At 38.2% G+C, this 20,051-nt stretch overlaps 1 protein-coding gene across 1 annotated transcript in view; it reads left to right on the top strand.

The window, feature by feature from the left end:
- The window catches only part of CNTN4 (contactin 4), a 1,027,325-nt gene that overhangs the window by 232,266 nt on the left and 775,008 nt on the right, over nucleotides 1–20,051 (top strand). The window contains exon 3 of the mRNA XM_040245968.1: nucleotides 4,551–4,606. The gene's annotated coding sequence lies outside the window, so the exon portion shown is untranslated. The remainder of the gene's footprint in view (nucleotides 1–4,550; nucleotides 4,607–20,051) is intronic.

Raw genomic sequence — 20,051 nt, forward strand, 5'->3', positions numbered from 1 at the left:
AGTCAAGGCTATGGTTTTTCCTGTGGTCATGTATGGATTTGAGAGTTGGACTGTGAAGAGGCTGAGCACTGAAGAATTGATGCTTTTGAACTGTGGTGTTGGAGAAGACTCTTGAGAGTCCCTTGGACTGAAAGGAGATCCAACCAGTCCATTCTGAAGGAGATCAACCCTGGGTGTTCTTTGGAAGGAGTGATGCTGAAGCTGAAACTCCAATACTTTGGCCACCTCATGCGAAGAGTTGACTCATTGGAAAAGACTCTGATGCTGGGAGGGATTGGGGGCAGGAAGAGAAGGGGATGACCCAGGATGAGATGACTGGATGGCATCACTGACTCGATGGACATGAGTCTGAATGAACTCCAGGAGTTGGTGATGGACAGGGGGGCCTGGTGTGCTGCAATTCATCGGGTGGCAAAGAGTTGGACACGACTGAGCGACTGAACCGAACTGAACTGAACCTGTCTGAGACCAGTGAAGGTGAAAGAAGGTTTGTAACATTGTACAGGAGGTGGAGACCAAAACCATTCCTAAGGGGGAAAAAATGTAAGAAGGCAAAATGGTTGTCTGAGGAAACTTTAAAATAGCTGAGGAAAGAAGAGAAGTGAAAAGCAAGGGAGAAAGGGAAAGATATACCCAACTGAACGCAGAGTTCCAGTGAAGGGCAAGGAAAGATAAGAAGGCCTTCTTAAGTGAACAATGCAAAGAAATAGAGGAAAGCAATAGAATGGGAAAGCCTAGAGATCTCTTCAAGAAAATTGAAGATACCGAGGGAACATTTCATGCAAGGATGGGCCCAATAAAGGAGAAAAACAGGAAAGAACTAACAGAAGCAGAAGAGGTTAAGAAGAGGTGGCAAGAATACACTGAAGAACTATACAAAAGGTCTTACTACCCAAATAACCACACTGGTGTGATCACTCACGTAGAGCCAGACATCCTGGAGTGTGAAGTCAAGTGGGCCTTAGGAAGCATTACTATGTGCAAAGCTAGCGGAGGTGATAGAATTCCAGCTGAGCTCTGTAAAAATCCTAAAAGATGACTGTGTTAAAGTGCTGCACTCAATATGACAGCAAATTTGGGTAACAATAGTGGTCACAGGATGGAAATGGTCAGTTTTTATTCCAATCACAAAGAAAGGCAATGCGAAAGAATGCTCAAATTACTGTAAATTGTGCTCATTTCACATCCTAGCAAGGTCATGCTCAAAAGTCTTCAAGTCTGGCTTCAGTAGTATGTGAACCAAGAACTTGCAGATGTACAAGCTGGATTTAGAAAAGGCAGAGGAACCAGAGATCAAATTACCAACATTCATTGCAATATAGAGAAAACAAGGGAATTCCAGAAAAACGTCTACTTCTGCTTCATTGACTACACTAAAACCTTTGCCTGTGTGGATTAAAACAAACTGTGAAAAATTCTTAAAGAGATGAGAATGCCAGACCACCTTACCTGTCTTCTGAGAAACTTGTATATGAATCAAGAAACAACTGTTAGAACCTTACATGGGACAATGGACTGGTTCAAAATTGGGAACTGAGTAAGACAAAGCTGTATATTGTCACTCTTTTTATTTAAGTTCTATGCAGAGTATATCATGCCAAATGCTGGGCTGGATGACTCACAAGCTGGAATCAAGATTGCCAGGAGAAATATCAACAACCTCAGATATGCAGATGACGCTACTCTAAAGGGAGAAAGCAAAGAGGCACTAAAGAGCCTCTTGAGGAAGGTGAAAGAGGAGAGTAAAAAAGTGACTTAAGGCTCAACATTCGAAAAACTAAAACCACAGCATCTGGCCCATCATTCCATAGTAAGTAGAAGGGGAAAAAGTAGAACCAGTGACAGATTTTATTTTGGGGCCTCCAGGATCACTGCAGATGGTGACTGCAGCCATGAAATTAAAAGACACTTGCTTCTTCAAAGGAAAGCTATAACAAACCTAGACAGCATATTAAAAAGCAGAGACAATAGATTGTTGATAAAGGTCCACGTAGTCAAAGCTATGGTCTTTCCTGTAGGCATGTAAGGATGTGAGAGTTGGACCATAAAGAAGGCTGAGCACCAAAGAATTGATGCTTTTGAATTGTGGTGCTGGAGAAGACTCTTGAGAGTCCCTTGGAGTGCAAGGAAATCAAACCAGTCAATGCTAAAGGAAATCAACTTTGAATCTGGAAGGACTGATGCTGAAGGTAAAGCTCCAATACTTTGGCCACCTGATGTGAAGAACTGACTTGGAAAAGACCCCGATTCGGGGAAAGATTGAAGGCAAAAGGAGAAGAGGGCGGCAGAGGATGAGATGCTTAGATAGCATCACTGACCTAGCGGACATGAGTTTGAGCAAACTCTAGGAGACAGTGATAGACAGGGAAGGCTGGTGTGCTGCAGTCCATGGGGTCACTAAGAGTTGGCACGGCTTGATTACTAAACAATAACAAACTGTCACTTGGGAAGGATTGTTTTGTCCTGAATAAATTACCAGCATACATTTTAGTTCTAAATAATTGAGCAGGGTGTAGATCAGGACATTTTGTTCTCTAGATTAAAATAATCATTTCTGACCCAGACTTTCCAGCTGCTGCCTCTTCATAGTTGCTTTTTGCCAAGAAGGTCTACAATCATTCATGGATTTCTGGTTTTTTTGTATAGTGATATAGCCAATGCATTTATGTTTATACCCACTGATTTTGTTTAATACTTGGATTTGTCCAATCCTTCTAAGCAGAGGTAGATTCATCTATTTATTCATTTGTTCATGTATTAATTTCCTGTCTGTTCTCACATGTGCTTTTTATGGAATTTCTAATAAAAGCCATCATTAAAATTTAAATATAACTTAAACTTATTACAGCAGCAGGTAAGTGACAAGGATGGTAAAAATGACAGTGTTAGTCGCTCAGTCATGTTTGACTCTTTGTGACCCCATAGACGGTAGCCCGCCAGACTCCTCTGTCCATGGAAGTCTCCAGGCAAGAATACTGGAGTAGGTAGCCATTCCCTTCTCCAGGGAGACTTCCCGACCTATGAATTGAACCCAGTTCTCTTGCATTGCAGGCAGATTCTTTATTATCTGAGCCAACAAGGACAAGGATATAATATTGGAAAATTTAAATTTTCAATAATTTAAAAAATAAATACTTTATGCATATGATGTGCTGGACACTTTTTTTCCCCCATAGATTATCTCATTCAGCCTTTATAAAAACAGTGTACGGTGGGAATAAAATTAGTATTATACTCTTTTTATGCATGGGAAATCTGAACTTAAAGGTGAATGGAATGAAAGCCTTTCCATGTGTTCTTGTCCAGGGAGAGGCTGTTATACCATCAGCTACCACGAATGGCTGGTTTCTTTGCTTGAATAAAGCAGCACAAAGGTGGTATTCAGTAATTCCTGTGATTTTAACCCATTTGAAGGAATCTACTTAGGTATCTTCTACCTGCTCTGTATGTTGGCACATCCGATGGGAAGTTTTAGCTAAATCCCTCTATACCTGATAAGAATCTACTGAGTCAAATTTTATTCCAATTAGAATTAAACAAACATTCTCTAACATTTAAATAAGGCTTTAACACCTCTTAAATAAGGCTTTTAAATAAAGCTAACACTGGCACCCCACTCCAGTACTCTTGCCTGGAAAACCAGTGGCATGCCTCCTAGCTGTTTTTCATTATTTAAAATCACCTTGTAACATATTTTCTTAGGAAATGGTCACTCTTACTCAGTCTGAATACCTTAGAATATTACAGGCTTCTAAATTGTTCTTACTAAGAAGCCATCAAGTGGTGAAATGACTGCTCAGTAGTTACACAGCAAGTCAGGCAGCTAGTTTTATTTGTTTTTTTCATTTATCTTGTTTTGTTTATTAGTTTTTTTAATATCCCATATATAAAGCATGAGTGAAGTCATACAGATTTGTCTTCTTCCCTCTAACTTATTTTACTTAGCTTAATATCCTCAAGGTCCATCCACATTGTTGCAAATGGCAAGATTCACCTTTTTTATGGCTGAGTAGTGTTTCATTGTATATGAATCTTTTTTATCCGTTCATCTGTTCATGGGCAAAGTTGTTTCTGTACCTTGACTATTTAAAATAATGCTGGAACAAATGGTGCGTATGGTGGTGCGTGTGTCTTTTAAATTTGTTACCAGTGGGAAGAGGGACATGGAGAGGGCAAAATGGGTAAAGGGTGACAGACAGAAAGTAAATTTGTGGTGGTGAGCATAGAGTTTTGGTGGACATACAAAAGTAGAAGTATAATGTATACATGAAACATATAATGTTAACAATCAAGGTTACCTTGATAAAATTAAGAATTTTTTTAAATACATGTTTTAAAAAAAGTTCACACAGCTAGTGAAATACAAAGCATAGAACCCAAACTCCTGTCTCCTAATTTTGGCCATTCTATCAAGCCTGAAATCCATACCAACTGTATTTAATTTTTATTTCCTTCTAATTTGTTTAGAATGGAAATTGTTAAGCATTAACTACATATAAGAATATTTATCTTTGAAAAATATATTTATTTGTGTTATTTTCTTATTCTAGGAATCATTGACATATAGTAACTCCACAGCATGTGACCCCAAGATCTACCCTAAAAGGTAAGCTTCCCAAAAGGGAAAACTTTTCTTACTTGTATTTCACCTTGGATTAGCATCCTTAGTTACTATGGGAACATTAGATCCTTTCCTTGGAGTGATACAGTGAGATCATTTTTTATGTTTTTCTGAAAGTTGAAGTTAACAAAAGCAGTGAAGTCATACAAGTTTGAACCTTGAAAATAGGAAGTTGCACCCTTTCTGGGTTCTTTCTGGAGAAGATACTTGAGGCAGATATTTGGTGGTTCAAATTAATATGATAATTCAAAAAGTTCAGAATTTGGCATCATGGAAAAAGTATTGGGAATAAAATGAAGGTTGTTGCATTTTTGCCCGTGACTTATGGAGAGGACATTTTCAGTCAGATCTTCAAAATACTAAGTTAATGAGATCTGCAGATATTGAGGCATTAAAATTGAAGTCTTTTAGGGGTAAAACATGAGTGTTATAAGTCACTATCATGCGTGCCCCCTCTGTCTACACTTGCCCCCTCTGTCTTGAACTTCATATTTTTTTCCTTTATAAAAGATACAGATATATACAAGTAAAATTTACTGTTTTTAGTTTACTAAGACTGCTGTAACAAAGTACCATGAACTGGGTGACTTAAAACAGTGGAAATTTATTTTCTCACTGAGTAGAAAAGAAGGAAATCAAAATGTGGGTTGGGCTGTGCTTTCTCTAAGAGCTTTAAAGGAGAAATTCTCACTTGCATCTTCCATCTTCTAGAAGTTGCTGACAACTTTTGGTGTCCCCTGGCTTGTAATTGCATCACTCCAGTCTCTGCCTTCACATGGCTTCTCCCCCATGTGTGTTTGGGTCTATATTCCCCCTTCATCACCCTAGTCCAGTATGACCTCATCTTAACTTGATTACATCTGCAAAGACCCTTTCCCCAAATAAGGTCACATTCATGGGTCTCAGGATTAGGATTTTACTATACCTTTTTGTGGGATATTGTTCACCCATAGTAGGACCTGGCCCTTAAAAGTGGCAAGAGTGATATTGAAGTTAACTATGGTTAACTAGACTTTCATGGGGAAAAGTGCTAACCTGGAGGATGGTAGTAGAGGGAAATCTCATTGCATTGCTGTATAGGAAATAAAAAGCTGAGTCACTTTAACAGATGTAATAATTATCAAGAGATCCTGATGGCCAAATTGCCTCCCCAGCAATAGAAAACAAAATATTCTATGATTCAGTATAGAGATTGATACCATTAGGTAATATTAATGCATACTCTTGAGTCTCAGGGAATTTTCTTAACCTCCTCTATTGAAAAAAATACATAGAAAAAATTATTTAATTTGATTTCCCAGATGAGTTTCATAAGCCAAGATTAACTAAGGTATTTTTTTTAACCGATTAACTCTTACTCTGTAAAAAGTCACCCCAGAATTCAGTGGCTTGCAATAGTGACCATTTATTATTTTTCATGAGTCTATAAGGTCAGCTAGGTAGGTCTTCTGTTACAAAATAGACTCCCACAGTTTGCTGGGTGTGTCTGTGTGTCTGAGGTCAGTTTGTAGGTTGGGTAGGGGGAAGCTCTGCTCCCTGTGGTCTCTCATCCTCCAGGGGAGCCAGGCTTCTCTGGCCTTGTTCCAAGATATGAGTGTTCTCACACTTGCTGTGAACTACTATTTTTACCTCCTCAGGCAGTAGAAGTGATCTTAAATCACATTCTAAATGTAATCTAACTACCAGAACCACCTATAAATCTGCCACTGTTCCTGTTTTCCTTGGATCAATTCCAGGTGTTTAACATGGCTTCATGCATTGGAGAAGGAAATGGCACCCCACTCCAGTGTTCTTGCCTGGAGAATCCCACGGACGGGGGAGCCTGGTGGGCTGCCGTCTATGGGGTCGCACAGAGTTTGGACACGACTGAAGGAACTTGGCGGCGGCAGCAGCAACATGGCTTCAGAAGTTTCAACATTATTTGCTCTTGCTTAGCTGTCTACCTTTCTTTCTCCCACCCCACACTTTCCAATGTAGGTTCTTCCAACCTGAGTTTCTTTAAATTGCTTAAATATCTCATTTTCTGTCTTGCTTTTGCTCATTGTAGGCCTTCTTCCAGGAACAGCCCTTTTGTCCATCATCTCCCTTCTCCTTCCTTTGTGTGATCAACTCATTTATCACTAAATGAAAGCTCAGTTCTTCCAGGAAGCCTTCTATGTTTTCCTTGCCTGAGTTAAGCTTCTCTTGGCTGCTGACATCAATATGAATGACATGATAATCACAGATTCCTGCAATCGCTTACCTAATTATCTATACTCTCCCATCTTGGACTCTGATGCCAGTGATTACATCTTATTGTACATTATGGTATTCCTAGAATGTAACAGTACATGCACGAAGAATGACTCAGTAATTATTCATGGAAAGAATGAAGGATTCAATAACATCTTCTCTATTCTAATTCTTCTGTCTTTAAAGGTTTAAGTGGTTGGGCATGTTCAGAATTAATGTTGAAAGGCAGAGGGTCACCTTCCCTCAAATTTTCCTCATTCTCCTTTGTCCCTGTCTTACAGAGGGCCCTGGCACCCTCTGGTGCCTTGGCCTTTTGTTGTCTGAAGCCTGTGGAACGGAACAGCTGCAAAATAGTATGCTTTGGTTCATGCATTTTCTCTTTCTTTTTCTTTTAATTTCAAAAAGAAAAACAAATTTTAATTTGTTGCAAACACTTGAAAATTAGATTTCACATGCAATGATGATTTCCAGATTCTCTTAGAAGAAATCAGGTTATTTTCTACCCTGAGCCTGCATTTCCAGGTGGCATGAGGGTTTATTTGAGCAGCAGATGCCTTCCTCTACCTTCAGTTCATCATGCCACATCATTTGCTATCTATATGGCCCTGGCAGGCACTCGAGTTCCCTGGTGGCTCAGTAGTAAAGAATCCGCCTGCCAAAGACGGGGGTTTGATCCCTGGATTGGGAAGATCCCCTGGGGAAGGAAATGGCTACCACTCCAGTAAAAAACCCATGGACAGAAGAACCTGGTGAACTACAGTCTATCAAGTTGCACAGAGTCAGACAGGACTTAGCGACTAAAACAAAACAAAACAAAACAAAATAAAAGCCTGACTTCTAAGAGTTTGTCTCTTATAAAGCAAAGATGATAGGTTTGGTCACTGAACCATTTTGTTGTTCCTTTTGTATTTCTACCAACTAAATGAAAGTAATTTAGGTTTTGTATTCAGAGCTCTGTGCTTAATTTCCTGCTCAAATACTCAAACAGATAAACTAATCTCTCCAAAACTCTTTTCTCCCCTACCTGTAAAATGGAGAAATGGAGACTATTGTGTATGAACTTGCATAAAGTTCCTTTGTTAAAACCACAACATTCCACCTAAACTGTACACATAGAGAAAATTGAAGAAAATAGTTTTTCTGAATTGATGCACATAATTTTCATCTTTTTTTGTATGGTATTAATTTAAATAGATTAGGGAAATTAAGTATCAACACATGCTACAACATGGATGAACTTTGAAACCGTTATACTAAATGAAAAGAGCAAGCACAACAGGCTCCATATTATATGAATCCATTTATATGAAGTTTCCAGAATAGAAAAAATGATAGAGGCAGAAAGCATATTAGTGGTTTCCAAGAACTAAGGAAAGAGAATAATGTGAAGTGGCTGCTCATGAGCCCACGGTGTCCTTTCTTGGGGGATGAACATTTTCTGGAGTCAGGTAGTGGTGGTGGTGACACAACCCTGTGAATATACTAAGAGATACTGAACTGTGCAGTAAATGGTGAACTTTATGGTACATGCCTGCTCAGTCACTTCAGTCATGTCTCCCTCTGCAACCCGGTGAATTGTAGCCTGCCAGACTCTTCTGTCTGGGTGATTCTCAGGCAAGAATGCTGGAAAGAGTTGCCATCCCCTCCTCCAGGAAATCTTCCCAACCCAGGGATCAAACCAACATCTCACATCTTATGCATTGGCCCAGATTTTATGGTTGTCGTTGTTGTTCAGTCGCTCAGTCATTTCCAACTCTTTTTATGCTACGTGAATATCAGTGAAGTAAAAAAATATTAAATTCATGTTTTAGGAAGACAGAACTTTTCTTTCAAATATGGTGAGTAGGGGGTGTAACAGAATAAGTAGACTCCTTGGGCCGTCACTCAAATCAATAAACACGGTTTTCCTTAAAGTCCTGCTGTGCCCTCCAAAACCAAAGACCAAGTCAGATTTCTAATTGTAAAAATTCATGGTTTATATATGGAATTTAGAAAGATGGTAACGATAACCCTGTATGCAAGACAGCAAAAGAGACACAGATGTATAGAACAGACTTTTGGAGTCTGTGGGAGATGGAGAGGGTGGGATGATTTGGGAGAATGGCATTGAAACATATATAATATCATGTAAGAAATGAATTGCCAGTCTAGGTTTGATGCAGGATACAGGATGCTTGGGGCTGGTGCACTGGGATGACCCAGAGAGATGGTATGGGGAGGGAGGTGGGAGGGGGGTTCAGGATTGGGAACACGTGTACACCTGTGATGGATTCATGTTGATGTATGTCAAACCAATACAGTATTGTAAAGTAAAATAAAGTAAATAAATAAATAATTAATTAAAAACAAAACAAAAAAATTCACGGTTTAATCCATTGGTTATGAGAGATGGGGTCAGAGATGGCTTCATGTTTAAAATCCAACTACGTCTTCTGCAGCCACACATTCCTCTAACAATAATATAAAGCTACTAATGGCCATTTTGGTGGCGGTCGTGTCCGACTCTTTGAGACACCATGGACTGTAGCCTACCGGGCTCCTCCGTCCATGGGATTTTCCGGGCAAAGGTACTGGAGTGAGTTGCCATTTCCTTCTCTAATTGTAAGACATAGGAAGACCAAATGTCAAATTTTTGCCATGGTGCCAGTTACAAAACAGTTCTTCTATTATTTATATATATATATATATATATAAAACTCCAATTTATATATATATATATAAATTGAAGTAAAATAGACTTGTAATATTATATAATTGATGTATTTTAATGAGTGTTACTTGGTTGTAAGTATTAGGCTAAAACACGATTTTTGGCAACTCAGCTTTTCCACAGTTACCCTCCCACATCCCCAGTGCCCGCTCCACAGGCATCTTGGCCAGAAAGAAAAGCACGGCTAGAATTTCTGCTATCACTTAATGAATTTAATCAGTCCTGTAGGGACTTTGATAAAGCAGGGGAGTATTTAACAGGGAAACATGATTTTTATGCTTCCTGTGTTCCTCATAGTGGTTGACAGAGCCTTCCCTCGCAGAAGTAACATTACCTGTGCTGAGAGGAGCATTAGCATGCCATGAGGGTGATGTTAGAACTAGGAGAACACATCCCTGTGGCCTTGTATTAAAATGTGTGCATGTGCTTCTGAATGCAAGTCAGCGTTGTTGTCAGTAAGAAAATAAACTGCTGCCTGAAAATGTATGACTCAATTGTCTATCATTTTTATTATTTATGATTTTTTTTTCTGTTTAAACATTGTAGAGATTTTTTACCTTTGGTTTTATCTTTGGAAATTGAAATTAAAATCACAGTGTGGGAATATAGAAGATAATTGAGTTATTCAGTGAAGTATACTATACATTGTAACATTAAGCAGAATTGTTTAATCTTCATTATGAAAAAATGACTGTGTGAATTGCTCCATTTGATACAATGGTTGCTTTCTGCTTTTCCTTGTGTATAATGGAAAGGATTATGCTATGGTGAGTAGCCAGAATAGCTGAGATTATATCATTTGCGTCTTAGCAAGTATTTATTGGTAGCTCACTATAAGCCAGCATCTTCAGTAGGACCTAGAGTTATGGTGGCAAAAAAAAAAAATATATATATATATATGCCCTCAAATTCTGAGTTTGATATCTAGTAGAGGTGGCAGGTGGTACTTCAGCAGTAAAGAATCTGTCTGCAATGCAGGAGATATAAGAGATGCGGGCATCAGACTTCTTTTCACATAATGAATTGACCCTTTGATATTAGGGAATGATACTCTTCCTTTCTCAGTGATACTTTTTGACGTATTTATTTAATACCATATTAAGATTAAAATCCCTCCCTTATTTAAATTAACATTTGCCAGGGGTTCCATTTCTGGTTTGTTTCCAGTCCTTACTAGTCACTTTAGGTGTGTCTTCTTTTAGTAGCATATAGCTATATTTTTTTAATGTATTGTTTTTCTCATGTATCAGAGGAGTTTAAAAGTTCACACTTACTCTGAATCTTAAACAATCTTTCCATTCTTTCTACTGTCTTATTTTGTGTCAGCATACTTTGTGTGAGATTTTTTGTTTCTGCAAATTTCTTCTTTTCTCAATTCTAATGGAGCAACTAATTTTTCTTTTATTCTACTATTCTTTGATTATTTCAGATTTCTTATTATGTTTCTATTTGTATATTGGCAATGCAAAATTTAATAATGTTCTTACATAAAACCTAAAATACTTTATTTCTAATTATACCACACAGTTTCACATTTTTCTCATATACATAGTAAAATACTATGGAAACATGATTTTTTTTTCAGTTAGTGATTCTTATTGTTATATTTAATATAGTTAAGGTTTCATTTACTTGGAATTCCCTATTCATTTACCCATTTATCATTTGTCATTTGTTTCTAGTTTCCTAATCTTTATTATTCAAGTTCCTTTTACTTAATACACCCACAAAACATTTTTCCGTGGTTTCTCTTAGTGTTAAGTTCTGTTTGTTTATCAAAAAAAGTCATTTTTCTAACTATTATTTTGGAGTGATATTGAACTAGGACTGGAATTACTAGTTGCCAAATTTTTCCTTTCAATACTTTGAAGTTACTATTCTGTTGTTTTCTACTCCTTATTTACTGTGGATTTAAAAGTCTTCTGTTAGTCACACTGATAATCTTTTATAGGTGATCTTTTTCTTTGTTTCTTTTAAGATTTTCTCTGTGTTTGGAGTACTGAAGTTTCATTATTATCTGTCCAGTTAAGCACTTATTTTTAGTTTTATTCATGTGATGCCGTACTTTCAATCTAAGGTCATGTTCCTTTTTTCAGTTTTGGAAAATTGTCATTCATCATTTATTTGAGTACTGACATGCAACATCTTTTCCATTGCCCTTTGTTGTATATCTAAATAGACATTTTTGGAGCATTTATTTCTCTGGTCTATAATGCCTAGTTACTCTTTTCAGTGTTTGTTTCTTTACATCACCATTTTGCTTTTTGAGAAAATCTGTCATTTCCTCCTCCAATTTTCAAATTCTTTATCAGTGTCTACTTTGTTATTTAACATTTATATCAGTCAAAATAGCAAATTTATGCTGCACTAGCAAACAGCTCCTAAGTCTTATGGGCAAAAACAAGAAACGTTTATTTCTCCCTCATGTTATATACCCAGTGAAAGTTAACGTGGGAGCTTTGCTCATCATATTCCATTCATGCTGATGGAATCACTGTCAGGCAATGACTCCATAAGTGCTGAGGTCAAATTCAGAGGACCTGTGGGATCATGAACTAAGTCTGAAAACTTTCTCATGAAGGATACGTGTCACTTTTATTTACATTTCATTGCCAAAGTCACAAGGCCATGGATGACTCTGGAGAAGGCAGATAATGCAGTATTAACAATTGCCTGAAAATAAAGAATATTTGTTAAAAGCACTTAATTGCAATTTAAAATATTTGTTGGCTTTTAAATTTTCTATTACGTTTTTTCCCTGGAACTTCTATTTGGTTTCTTTTATTTCTCTTTCTGTGTATGTTTTATAATGTTCTGCTGCTTTCTTGTGGGTTCAGTTCCTTTCTAACATTTTCCAAACTCTTACTTTCTATTCATGTTCATGATCTTTTTTCATTTTGAGTACTCACATTGCATATCCTTTTTACTGTGCTAGTAGATTCATTCTTGTCATAGCTTCCCCCCCCCATATATATAGTCTGTCTTTTTATATTGTGAGCTCACATTAGATTTATTTTTTTCATGTGAGAATGCTTTGGATGTTGTGTTGTGAAACCATGACATAGACGTGGTTTTGCTTTTGCTTCTGCCAATGTCCTGGGGGTGTAAAGTGTCCCAGACCAGTGTTAATTTCCTACAGCTCATGGATAGTATACCATTAGGTCATATCCTTAAGTTTAGCAAAAGCTTCAAGTTTCATTTTCTTCCATGGGGTGCACTGAACCTGGGGAAGACAGTAGAATTCCATACTGAGTCTTGAGGTGGCTTGAGATCAAGTCCTCAATGAGGGTCCCATTTGCTACCTGTCTCTCAGGCAGATACTTCAAGATGAGATGTGGATTCCTTCCACCTACTGCCCACATGCTTTTCAATCTTGTGTTGTGCTGTTGTTCGTGTTGAGTGGTTCCTCACAAGAGCCTTTTATAAAGCAGATTTTCTGTTCCCTGTAGTTTTATATTTTCTTGAGCATGTTCCCCTTTGGTTTTCAAATCCAGTTTTAAGGGGCTCATCTCCGTTGTGCAGGATGTAGCCATTAGGGTGTTTGTGGAGTTCAAATCCCCTACTCTCCAGGGAAAATAACCACACTTTTGTAATTGCTCCCATCTGTGAATTGATCTGACTGGGATGTGAATTTTTCTTGATGAGCCTTTATCATTGCTTTTCCTGCTGTGTTCTTGCTGTCCTTTTACCATTTGCTCTGGAGACTCTTTATCCAGCTTTCAGGTCTCTTTCCAAGGGGATTATTCTATATGTAGCTGGCGATCCCTGTGTCGATGGAAGGAGGTTAGTTCAGGATCTTCTTATGTAATTTCAGACTCTCTAAACTGTAAAGTACTTTGCCTGTAACTAGTTAATGACCTGAGCTGGAGACCCCCTCCCACTCTTTCCCAATAGCTGGAAATGCATTAAACAATAGAAAATGGAAATCCTGTGTCTTGTATTGAATTTTCTTTGATACAGGATTAGCAGTCAAGAAGCCCTGAGTGAAACAAAGTAAAAACCACACAGGCAGCTACTGATGGGAGTTTTAGAAGGCAGTGAGGAAGTGGCTCCCCTGGTGTTAAGTGCTCATATTATACATTAACCAGGGATAAACGTCCTGGCTATAATTTGAGTCAGATCAGAACTGAACATTCAAGGCAATTCATTGAATAGAAAAGAAATCTTTGGGTTGTCTGCCGAGTATACAGCCCTGATTTCACTTAGAAGTATCCAGCTGCCACAGTCCCGGCCAGAAGGAAGTCCATGCGTCTGGAGTGACTGATTTTTCTCTTTGAGGAACTTCTCATGAGGACACAGGGTCTAGATGAGACCTGAACAAAGGAACCAGTGAATCATGCTAATCTCGAGCTTTTAACTCACTACATATTAACACAGAAAGAAGACTCCGAAAAGGATAAAGAAAACAACATGTCAGGGAGGGTGAGAGAGAGAGCTGTGATCACATGGTTCCTGAAATAGAGAAAAGGTAGCACCTTTGCCCCTGACCTGTTCGCTGTGATTTTACTCTAGCTGTACTTCATAGCTGCAGGTTCTCTGAGATTCCTTCTGTTCTTCCAGTGAACTAACATTTTGCTCAGGCTGCTGTGAGGGGTCCTCTCTTTCTTTACCATCTGAGACACCAGGGAAACCCCATGGGGCCTCTCTTTCTTAAAAGTGAGATTTCTCACCCAGGACATTGACCAAATATGTCCCATGACAGCATATTGATACTATTGAGAAAAAAAAAAAAGAAACTCCTTGAAATCAACATTGTAGTTTAAGTTCATTGACTGAATGACTGGGTGATATTAGGCAAAATGTTTCTAATTCCTTAAAATTCCATTATGATGCCTGGAATAATGGGTCAGAAATTAGGGCAAATGCTAAAGTGGCTTGAGAAATGTGCAAACTGTGCATGATTCAAGGATGTTACTAAGCAGATCCTAGCTTGAAGGCATTGAGACCGCGCTGCTGCTGCTGCTGCTGGCACCTTTAAATAGCTCATACAGCTTCTGAGGCTGCCCAGCTACTGACACAGCAGGGTTTATCCACTGGGAGGCTGTGACTCACTTACTCTCCCAATTCCCCTGTGTAATCTGACACAACGTATCCCCAAGACACTTCCTGCTGCTAATGCTTCTATTTCTATCTTGGAGCCTTTTAATTTGTATTTTCCCCAAATGGCTTATGTCTGCTTGTCAAGTGGGATTCTCACCTCACTTGGAACTCTGGCTCTTTGATAAGGAAGAGCAGGCTGGCAAGAAGGGCTGGCATGCCACAGAAACTGTGTAAGCAATCAACAGCTTCTTTACAGCCAAGTGTGATTTTTCTGTAGAGCCAGCTGAAAGCAGCTCAGTACAACTGTCTCCTGTTCCTATTGGATTCTCATACACAAAGTTTCTATTAGTACCTTACCACCGTGTGGAAAGCTAGGAGTTTGGGTGCAACTAGCTGCTCTAACATCACTCCAGTGGATGCATTTCTTGAATCCTGTGTGTCTGACCCCTTAATGGGCACTTAAAAACATTTAGGTCCTATTCACCTGCACCTAGATGAACAGTGATTATGAATCATGGTCTTGTAATCAAGAAGGATCTGAGTTTGAATCCCAATTTTGTCACAGATTTACTATGAGATACTGGAAAACTTATTTAACCACTCCAAACTTCAGATGATATGTTTAAAAAATGAAGAAAATGTTAGAACCTATTTTTGGGTTAGATTTTCATGTTTTGAAGAAGCAAATATTGTCCATAAGGAGCAGAAAAGTGCCAGGTGCATCATACATGCTCAAAATCTGTTAGCTGTTATCATCATCATCATCATCATCAAGTAAAGACTGCTTATTGTTTAAAGCATGTATCCTGTTTTCTCCCATTTCTCTTAAGCACAACTAAATGTTATTCAGTTCTTTAGGGGAAGTAAGATCATCCTCCTTCATTACCTGAGGGAGAAAGAAAACACTTTGGGGAAGGTAAATTCTCACCATTGACATGAGGAACTCTGACCATCATTGTGGACAAAGCACAGCTCTGAACTTCAAGACTTCTGTTTGGTGCAAGTGTTTGACTTTGGGCAAGTCATTCACAGTTCTGAGCCTGTTTTCTCAACTGTAAAGGGAAAGCTCTGGCCTGGCTATTACCTGGGACTCTTTTAAGTTACTGTGTTCTAGGAGTTTCCTCTTCCCAGTGTGAACATTAAATGATTGCACCTTCGTTGTAGGAGTGATACCATATAATTTTCCAGCTATGCAATGAACAGAACTTGAGCTTGAGCAGTCAGTATGCTTCAGATAAACTCAGTGTTTTGTTCAGTTGCTCAGTTATGTCTGACTCTTTGCTACCCCATGGACTGCAGCACACCACGTTTCCCCTTCCTCCACTATTTCCCAGAGTTTGCGCAAACTCATGATCATTGAGTCGATGATGACATCCAACCATTTCATCCTATGTCCCGCCCCCCCTTCTTCCCTCAATCTTTCCCAGTATCAGAGTCTTTTCCAGTGAGTTGGCTCTTTGCATCAGGTGGCCAAAGTATTGAAACTTCAACATCAGTGTACTCAATGTAGGGACTTGTAAATAATAAAGAATTATGAAGATTTAGAACCATTGCATTGCACAGAAACAAAGGTCTATATTAGACCATTTTTATTTCATGCTTTGTTGGGAGGGGAGCTGTATTAATCAGGATTAGGTAGGCTTTGCTATAATAATCAAGAATATTAGTTGCTTAATATAGTAAAGTTTTATATCTCTCTCCCATCAAGTCTGGTGCCTGTTGCCTGCTTTGCTTCTCATTTTTCTTTGTTACATTGGCTTTGCTTAAATTTTCATTGGCTAGAGAGACATCTAGATAGTTCCTGATTAAATTAAATTTATAAGCATAAATTAAATATTGACTGAGAGCTATTCATTTCTGGCTATTTCCTGAGCAAAAAATTAATGAAGAGACATTAAGAGGGATTTAGGTCCTCAGTGAATAATAGCATTAGATGTGCCTTGAAGAAAGGACCACCCCTAGAATCCTACTCTATTTTATCCTTTATGTAGCCGTACTTATTATGTCTTTATCTTATACTTGTACACAGCTCTCTATAGCAACTGCCTGTCCCTTTTGTTCAAAATTATTAGCATTAGGACAAATTTGTCCTTGTATACTTTTGATGCTCCTTTTATTTCACTGCCATCAACCACTTGGTGGAGGCTTTTATTTTCCTGTTATTTTTCTCCCTGTGGAGTACAGATGAGGTTAAGAGGATTATTCAGCAGCTGTGTCCAACCACCTGCTCTCAAATCCTTGGATTCTTGGTTTTCAAGCTCTTAAGAACACTGCTGGGGATACCTTAGGTCTTGTCATCACCAACACAGTTAATTCTGCATGTCCCTATGACTTGGCATCCACCTAACTTTGAAGGCAGCTGTAATTATGGCTCGCCTTTAAAAGTTTCATTCTTCCAGCAAGGATCCAGTTAGCTTTCATCTCATCTCTAATCTCTTACTTCAAAGGTGGATTAAAAGGTATTATAACTGCAGCCACGTCTGTAGAGCACATTCAGTCGTTGACCTTTGAGACAACTGCCTGTCTCACTTCAAAACAGATCTCAATGGGGACAGTAGATTGCCCTGACTCTTCCATGCCCTGCCCTCAACAGACTCACTGGAGATATGTTAACATTCTCCTGTTGTGTGATATTTCATCCTTTTCAGATAAAGTTGGCTGTGTTTCCTTTCAATTTCCCTCCACTGATCTCCAAGTTTAAGCTTCTCAAATTACTCTAGCTTGTTTCTGGTTGTTTGTTTCAGTGTACTCAGTTCAGGATATTGGTCCATCAGCACTCCATCTGAGATCTTATTCCACTTTGTATGTGAATTTCTCCACTGGGAGAATATTATCCAAGTCCACGTGCTTGCAAAATCTGAACTAAGCTAATGGTTTGCATGTAGTCCATCAGTCCCCTGAAGTCTGGATTTTTTAATCAGTTCTCTGTACAATCTTTAGACAGACATATCTTTTTTTCCCTTAAAATTTATGTGCTTAAGCCAGAACTGACAGCAAATCTTTAGCTTTTGGGTAGTGTCTGTAAGTATATCTTTGACTTTGATGTCCAAATCCTGGGAATGATTTGGACATGACTTTTACACTATGTTTTGTAATTCAAAACAAAACAAATTTAACTCATTTTAGTGTGATGCTAAGGGAAATTACACTATGTTTTGGGTAATCGATGAAGTTTAAATTCTTTTACTACACATGTAATTAGAAGGGTAATTCTGCACTAAATATACTAAATTCAAGACTTTGTTATGAAATTTTGACAAGCTACCATATGTCTTATTTTAAACGTGACAAGCTAAAAATGTGCCATCGTTCCTTTTTTCTATTTGATGAAGTAGTAATGTATGCCACTTTGGAGGGCCTCTTGAAAAAGTATCTTACAGCAATAAACAAATGCTTTATGTTAATGTTACCTCTTGAGACCTTTATGATAGTAAACCTAATTTTATTCAACCCATAGGTTTAAAAAGTCATGATGGTTCTTCACACAATTACTTAAAAAATACCACAAACCAAGTGGGCTTAAGATGTGATTTTTTTTTTCAGTAATATAGGTTAACAATTTCACTGGAAGTAATTGAATAATTAAATGGTAGAGTATGGGAATGAAGTAGGGGTCTTTTCAAAAAACCTGTCCCTGTTCTAAAATTGCTCATTATAGAGAAAAGAATCCATTTACTTAAGGCATTAAGTCCCAACTTCTTACCTTATAGACTGGGAAACTTAGGTCCAATAATACTGAAAGATTTCTCACATCACTCTTTCTGACAGATGAGAGGTGAAGCTAGAAAACATGGTAGACCTGGCTACTGTAAACCAGAGCCTTCCTACAAATGCAAAGAAATAGTGAATAAAATCAGATGCATGGATCATAAGTAAATGGGACCAACCTAGTACTTTTTAAAGCATCTGCCAGCACTGAAAGTGCAAGTGAATGTCACTCAGTCATGTCCGACTCTTTGTGATCCCATGGACTATCCAATCTAGGGAATTCTCCAGGCCAGAATACTGGAATGGGTAGCCTTTCCCTTCTCCAGGGGATCTTCCCAACCCAGGGGTTGAACCCAGGTCTTCCACATTGCAGGCAGACTCTTACCAGCTGAGTCACAAGGGAAGCCCCAAAATACTGGAGTGGGTAGCCTATCCCTTCTCCAGGGGATTTTCTCGACTCAGGAATCGAACCAGGGTCTCCTGTAATGCAGGCAGATTCTTGACCAACTGAGCTATCACGGAAACCCTGCCAGCCCTGGTGGTGGCATTTTGGAAAAAAATAAAATTGACAAACCAACAGTAATGAGAATGAACCAAAATAATTAAAATTAGAGAGGAAGGAAGAAGTTCAAACTGTTACTACAGAAATAGGAAAACTGACAAGAGACTACTCTGAACATTTATACACAAACAAACTGGACAGCTTAGAAGAGATGAATGAACTCCTTGAAATGTGAAGTCTTCCAAGACAGAATCATTAAGAAATAGAAAATGTGAGTAGACTGATTGCTAGCAATGAGACTGAAACAGTAATAAAAGTTGCCCCAAAATAAAATCCTAGTACCAGATGACTTTATTAGCAAATTCTACAAAACATTCAAGAAAGATTTAATATCTGTCCTCAAACTCTTCCAAAAAATTAAAGAGGGGAGAACCTTCCAAATGCATTTTATGAAGCCAGAGTTATGCTGATACCAAAACCAGACAAGGACACGATGAATAAAGAGAAAATTACAGGCCAGTATTCTTGGTGAGCGTAGATGCAGAAATCCTCAATGAAGTATTATTAGGAGGTAAACACATTAAAAGCATGCTACAGCATGATCAAGTGGGATTTATTCCAGGGATGCAAGGATGACCCTCCATGGATCACTAAATGTGATATCACATAAATTAACAAGAAAGGATAAAAATCATATGATCATCTCAGTAGTTGTAGGAAAAGCATTTGACACAATTCAACAGCCATCTATCATAAACACGCACAACAAGTGGGTATAGACACAGTGTTCCTCAACATATAAAAGTTGTATATGAAAAACCTACAGCCAACATCATTCTCAGTGGTGAAAAACTGAAAGTCTGCCTCTGTGATCAGACACAAAACAAGGATGCCCACTCTCAATGCATTTATTCAATAAAGTATTGGAAATCTTAGCCATAGCAGTTAGGGGAGGATGGAAATGCTGTCCTTTGGCTGAGAGGTGTTTCTTGTGATGTCTAGCTCTTAAAATCAGAAGAGTTAATTTTTACAAGAGTTATTTTAATCCCTTAAGGACTTTTTGTATTTTTACTAAAAATTCCAGGACTGTCAACACAATTAGATTTATGCAGACTAGATGACATGGTGCCTATTTATTATTACAACTTGATGTCTAGACCAGACTTTTGAATCTTAAATATGCATACAGATCATTCTGGAGTTTTGTTAAAAATGCAAATTCTTTTCCAGTAAACCAG

This window comes from Oryx dammah, unplaced genomic scaffold (assembly GCF_014754425.2).
Source record: "Oryx dammah isolate SB20612 unplaced genomic scaffold, SCBI_Odam_1.1 HiC_scaffold_9, whole genome shotgun sequence".
In the NCBI taxonomy this organism is placed as follows: Eukaryota; Metazoa; Chordata; class Mammalia; order Artiodactyla; family Bovidae; genus Oryx; species Oryx dammah.